We start from the raw sequence: 7021 nt of genomic DNA on the forward strand, positions 1-7021 counted from the left end.
TTTAGTCCTTTGGATGCACAATTATATTGTTATTGCCTGTTAAAAAGTAAGTGTACAATATTTTTATTTTCTAATTGGCAAGGTGTTTCCCTTTTAAACAGTTAATAAAGAAAAAGCATGAGTCATTTGTTTACCGGAGATGGATAAAAGTTGAGAGGAGCTGACGAAGTATAGTTTTGTATTTCTGTTTGAACGCTGTAAATTTCAATTAGATAAACAAATGAAAAGTGGCTTGGGTTTCATAAGGCTGTATTTTCTACATACTCTTTTCATTGTGCTTCCTTATTGATTATCACGCATAATCCCCCCTCTTTTATTTTGTATTGTTGATATTCATGTTGTGAAATTCCTGGTAAATACTGCTTCTCAGAGTTCATTATGTGTGCTCATTATTTTGATGGGATTTGATCATGTTGGCTTACTACAACTTTGACCTTCCCTGTGTTATTATAAAAAGTTGGTTCCCGTATGTTGAATAAATGTACCTTCTTATAGATCGCAAAGTCAAAATGCCTTATCTGGGGACATGACTTAAGCTGTTAAAATGAGTGGAATTAAAGTTGTAGTTACTGATCATGGCCTTAAAAACGCTGACTTGGTTGTAGGACAGAACCAAGTTGAAAAGGTTTGCTTCATTTCAGCTAGTACAAGTTCTGTGAAAATTATTGTTAAACAAAATACAGCACAAGGAGAGGATAAGATCCAGAAAGAGTATATTATTACAGCTGGCCCCCACTTCACTTGCTAATGTATTTTGAAGTAGTGTCTTTCCCATGCCTTGTTTTCATGCTCATTTATCATTGGATGCAATGACCATTCATGGCTGTTGCTTTTCTTGGAGCTTTAACCCTCTGATTGCAAGAAGTGGCTATATATATATCTGCCAGAATTCAAGTTACAATTCATTGCAAACAGCCAATTTAAACTTATGACAGTAGGATAGTCTACAGTTTTTCATATAGAAGATATATCAACCCTGGTAGTTACCTAATATCATGTATACCAGTCTTGAAGGTATTTGGTCCCAAATGGGGTACTAGAGAAAAGGATAAGCCTTAAATAATGTTCATATATCACTTAGTTCCATTAAAAATGTATGTGACACTAAAATATTACCACACCACACAGGCGCGCCCTCAGCACAACAGCAACGAGATGGGTGGATGACCTCACTGTCAAGCAGGTGGAGCCTCGTGATGCACGGAAGTCCATGCTCTCGGCTGAGGAAGCAGAGCATCAGAAGGCACTCTCCGGTTACATCACTATCAATACTCCCGTAAGTATTTGGTTAGATGTCAAGCTTCAGAAAAAAAAATTAGTTTGTGTTGGCTGAATGTGTGAGCCCAAGGTATTAGATGCATCATCATGTTTTTATATATGCTTCTCTTCTCTGTATTTAGACAGTTGTGATGTGTGTGAGAGTAGATTGAGGTTATTGAGGTTTTCCGTTTTTGAGTTAGAGCACCTATGTGTGAACAGTTAAACAATTGAGTACCTGGATGAAGGAAAGGGTTACTTATGGGGGCAAATGATAGAGGGATGCCTGAGTTTGCATTCTGTGCATTAATCATAAATCTCCTCATTGATCTTTAAACCAACTGCTCCTGGGATGGCATGTACGTCGATGCCATGCCTACTGTGGATTTAGTTTATGGAATTTGTTGATACATAGATGGGTAAACAAGTGCATAGTCAACAAGGATTCAACAGCTAGCCCTGTCTCTCACCTGGTTACTCTTGTTTATTGATTCTCATGATATTCTTTTTTTTTTGTGTATTATTAGTATCATAACCTTTTGATAATCATATTGTCAGTAATGATTATATAGTATTGATATTAACAATAGCATTTGAAAAAAAAATCTCAAACTCAAGGAAAGATGAAATCAGGTGAACTCATCTCTTTGATGGCTGTGCACTAATGGAACCATCTGTTTGTACATGCATTTCAAAAGCAAAACTACAGTGAACATTAAATTATCCCAACGGTTTATTTATGTCATTTGAGATAATGGATGGCATGTGATGTGAGCCTAAGTTATTCCACGATTTAGTATACTTCTTTACCCCAAATACATTGGAATATATGAGAGCAACCACTGCTGGAATTTTTAAAGAAATGTAACTACATAACCCTTTGCTGGAAATGGGTAAATAGCCTAATATGTTTGGCATCCTCTGTAGAACTTATATGTGTAATTCAGTGGTTGGTCTGTCCTCTCTCTGCTGTCAAAGTATGTGTGTATTGTCTCCTTTTGTGTTTTCCTGATTTTGTCTGATCTATTTTTTGTATTCTTATATTTATACCATTCTTTCCTATATGGATTATGCTAATAATAATATAGTAATATGAGTATTTATGTTGTAATTTTCTCTACCATAGGAAAGATAAAAGTTTTGATAAAGTTGGTGTATATGATTTTCCATACTGGATTGTCATTCTTTTTTTTGGGGGAAAAAAATCTCTCTAATTAAAAAAGATCCCTAAATTCTGCATCTTTTCAGGCCGACATCACCCCAATTACGGGCGTTTTCCCGAGGAGCACGTCAAGACAAGGCGCGTCCTGATCAAAAAAGGGCCCGGGCCCAAAAACTCGATGCAGTCAGGGACAAGTAACATCCCCTGTAAGTAGGAAGTTGACGCTGTTTTAAATTTTTGTTGTTGTCAAGTTATTGTTGTTGTCAAGTTTTTTTGGTGTTAAGTTGTTGTTTTTGTTTGTTTAAATTGTTGTTCCTCCTCCACTTTTCCTTGTCTCTTTCCTCTCTTTTTATCTCTTTCTATTGCTCTTTTCCTTCCTCTTTATTTGTCTCTCTCCCTCTTTTCAACTTTCATCTCCCTCTTTTCCTTCTTTCTTCTTCCTTGCTCTTCCTCTTCCCTTTTCCTTTTCTTCTTCTTCTTCTCTCTCTCTCTCTCTCTCCTCTCTCTTTCTCCTCCTCTTCTCCTCTCTTTCCCCTCTCTCCTCTTTTCTCCTCCCCTCTTCTCTCTCTCCTCCCCCTTTCTCTCTCCCCCTCTCCCCTTTTCCTCCTTCCTTTCCTTTCCCCCTCCCTCCTCCCCTCCTCCTCCTTCCTCCTCCTCCTCTCCCTCCCCCTCCCCTCCTCCTCCTCCTTCCTCCCTCCTCCTCCTCCTCTCCTCTTCCTTCCCTCCTCCCTCTCTTCCTCCTCCTCCTCCTCCTCTCCTCTCCTTCCTCCTCCTCTTTCCTCCTTTCTTCCTCCTCCTCCCCCTGCTCCTCTTCCTCCTCCTCCTCCTCTTCCTCCTCCTCCTTTTCCCCTCCCTCCCCCTCCCTCCTCGCTCTCCCTCCCCCTCCTCCTGCTCCCCTCCTCCTCTTTCCTCTCCTTCTCTCCTCCTCCTTTCTCTCCTCCCCTTCCCCCTCTCCTTTTCCCTCCTCTTCCCATCCCCCCTTCTCCATTCCATCTCATCATCTCTTCCCATTCCCCTATCTTTTCATTCATTCTCATTACATTTTACAACATACATATACATATATATATATATATATATATATATATATATATATATATATATATATATATATATATATATTATATATATATATATAATACATAATACATATATACATATATACATATACACATATACATCATAGACACATAGACATAGACACATAGACATAGACATAGACTAGACATATAATATATATATATATATATATATATATATATATTATATATATATTATATATATATATTATATATAAAAGAATGAAGCCCTTCATTAAAAATATGTAGCCGAAGATTAGAACCATTCTCAGAGGATAAGTTGCCTTGTGATTTCTCAGGTGGCGCCTATCCTTTGATGAGCGAGAGAGATGGAAAATCCTCTCATGGGCTGGTCATCCACAGCCGATCCCTTGTCTAATATGCAGGTACGAGTGCTCAAGGACTGTTTTATCATCACGTTTTTATATTGCATGCAAAGATGGTAATATTGATTTAGACAATGGGGCTTTTGTATGCATGGAAAGAACTATATTTTGTGTTTAGGTTTCTCTTGAATGAAGGGTAATTTTAATAGAATTCAAATATAATTACTGTTATTTTCTCTTTTCCTCCCACTTCATCCTTCTTCGTCTTCGCAAGGTTGAGTTCGGATCCAGAGAGGAAGCAATTGCCTTCTGCGAGAAGAATGGCTGGGATGGATCGCCGAGGATCCCCCGTGAAGCCCCCACGTGCCAAGAGCTACGCTGCCAACTTCTCATGGAACAAGCGCTTCCGTCGGTCCACCAAGTAGATCTTAGGAGGCATGAGAAAGCTCGACATTTCTTTTTTTTTTCTGATCTTAGGCTGAACTGAAGCCTTCATCCTTTTTTTTTTTTTTTTTTTTTCCCAATAAAGTCCAAAATGGAAGGAAGGTGTATAGCAAACATTTATGCTGTAAATATATTATTTAAGAAATAAAAGGAATAATAATTTTGGGGTGTTTTTGTTTCTTCTAGATTTATTTAGAGACAAATTTTCTCTTAATCATTAATAAAGATCTTAGGAATTGTTTTAATAGGAAAAATATCAGTAGTAAATGAAATTGTGTAAAGATAATTCCCAGTTTTAATATAAAAATTTATGAATGAATGAAGATTGACATTTGTTTTATGGGAAGTTATTTTTATTAAAATATCTTGAAATTTAATTTACAAGGAGATAGAGAGAGAGAGAGTTTAAGAATAAAAGAGAAAGAAACAAACAGAAAGCATTACTTTGCTAGAAAAGACATATTGATGAAGATAGTGGAAGAAGAGAAGTGCTGATAGATGGAAAGGAGAGAGGAAAAAGAGAAACATTGCCTTCAACCTTACTTACTGGAATCAAAAAGTTTTGGAAGTACTTCAATGAAACCATAACTACACCTCTATCGGTCATATCCGTATAACATAACTGCTACTTAAACTGCACTTGTCTTCAACAACTGCAAGTCAAGATTTCTCTCCTGTAAAAAAAGACAAAAAATAAGAAAAAATTAAATGCCATCAAAGAATTTTATTTTGCACATCTGTGTATTATCTTGTCATAACTAGCCCAGTGTAGGGGATCGCCCTGCCTGGTCTTCAGCCCTTGCCTCTACTAATTTTTCTTGGTCTTTTCTTCTCCTTTCCTTTTCCTTTCTTCATCCCCTTTTTCTTTTCACTTATCCTAATCATAAATCTCATTTATGCCATTTTCGCCACATTACTTTATCATAATGCTCCTTAGTCCCTTAACTCCTTCCCCTTCGAACAACCTTTACCTTATACTCTACCCTATTAGCTCCCCTTTTCTACCCTTTTCACTATCATACTACCCTTTAGTACTGTTCAAACTATAATTTTACATTAATCATTAATTCGTTCCCAACCCTTTTCGCAACTGTAAGTTACCATAGTTCCATATGATCTCTGATGTCATATAACAATTCTCTACCTGGGGGGCTTTTACCTCAAGCCTCACGCTATCACTATTTTGAATACACTGCTAATGACCTGAGATGACGCAGCAGAGGATTTTTAATAAATAAATAATTCTCACAAGTACGTAGATCAAATGGAAGAAATGAATTTAAATTAGAAGAAACTGGTGGCTGGCAAATTAATGATTTCAAAATATGGGTCATCACACTTGGCTTAAAATCCTGGTCATTGGAATCTTATTAATTTCCTCCCTTGCAAATTTGGACTGATTGAGATGAATAATTAAAAATACATTAGCGGTAGCAGACTTTAGACATTATGGTTTGGTTATAGGAGAGCAAGGTAGAGGTATAGTGAAGGAAACTTCTGCATATCAATTCTAAAATGGAATCCTAATATTTAATTTGTTGTTTGCGAAATATATTTCCAACAGTTGTAAGCACAATCATTTAAGAACACTATCTGATTAAATACATGAAATAAGGATCCAATTTTGTATATTTTTCCTGGTTATAAATGATGTAACATTCCTGCTTTTTTAATGTAAGAGTGTTATGTAATGGATAATATTTTCAAGTATCTCTAGCATACTGTTCACTGCAAGACAAACATTTGCTGTTTGTATAATCTCACTGAAATCCTGAAGAGACTAGGAAAATGGCATCTAAATATGCCAAATCCAGGATATTATGTCATATATGCATATATATATAAATATTTATATATATTATATATATATAAATATTTATATATATTATATATATATTATATAATATATATATATATATTATATATATATATATATTATATAATATATATACATTTATATTATATATATATCATCATCATCATCATCATCATCAAGGGCAGACCCTTACCCATCTCTAACTCCTGTGACAGGTCTGGTTGAGCTGCCCAGGCTGTGACCTCGTAGGTCGCCCCACGGGCCTCCTTCACCCAAGATTGTCTCACAAAGAGTCAACCTGATTGGCAGGGTCGGCCACAGGGAAACGAGCTAGGTACCCATATTGCAAATAACAGGTCCCATGCAAGTCCCACGGTGTAGCCGTCGGTCCTGCCAACTGTACCCCATGATCCCGCGAAGAGACTCGTTACAAAAGGCATCAAGACGAGACTCCAAGGCGCTGATAGCATCCAGATTTCGCATCCATAGAGCAAAACTGGCGGTATCAAGGCCTTGAAGGCACGCAGCCTGGTCCTTCTGCATAGGTACGACATCTCCAAGTGCTCTTGTTGATCAAGTTCATGGCTCCTGTTGCCAAACCAATTGGTCTAGTAACTTCTTGGTCTGACAGCCCAGAGATATGGACTACATTACCAAGGTATGCAGAGATCTCTGTGACTTCACCGTCCTCACTGCAAGCATGGATCGACTGAACAGGTTCCCTTAACAGGCCCCCAAAGTCTTGAATCTTGGTCTTGGTCCAGGAGATATCTAGGCCCAAGGGCTTCGCCTCATTGCTAAATGCATCAAGAGCCGCCACCAATGATTCCAGATTCTATAGGATAGCAAACATCATCGGCAACGTTAAGGTCTGAGACCTTGATATTGCCCAATGTTGCTCCACAGTGACTTTGGATAGTAGCTCTGCTCATTATCT

The 7021-nt window shown here is 37.4% G+C and overlaps 1 pseudogene; it reads left to right on the top strand.

Moving 5' to 3' along the window:
- The first annotated feature begins 1098 nt into the window (after positions 1-1098).
- LOC119579204 lies at positions 1099-4430 on the top strand (annotated as a pseudogene).
- The last annotated feature ends 2591 nt before the right edge of the window (positions 4431-7021 follow it).

This window comes from Penaeus monodon, chromosome 12, assembly GCF_015228065.2.
Source record: "Penaeus monodon isolate SGIC_2016 chromosome 12, NSTDA_Pmon_1, whole genome shotgun sequence".
Taxonomy (NCBI): Eukaryota; Metazoa; Arthropoda; class Malacostraca; order Decapoda; family Penaeidae; genus Penaeus; species Penaeus monodon.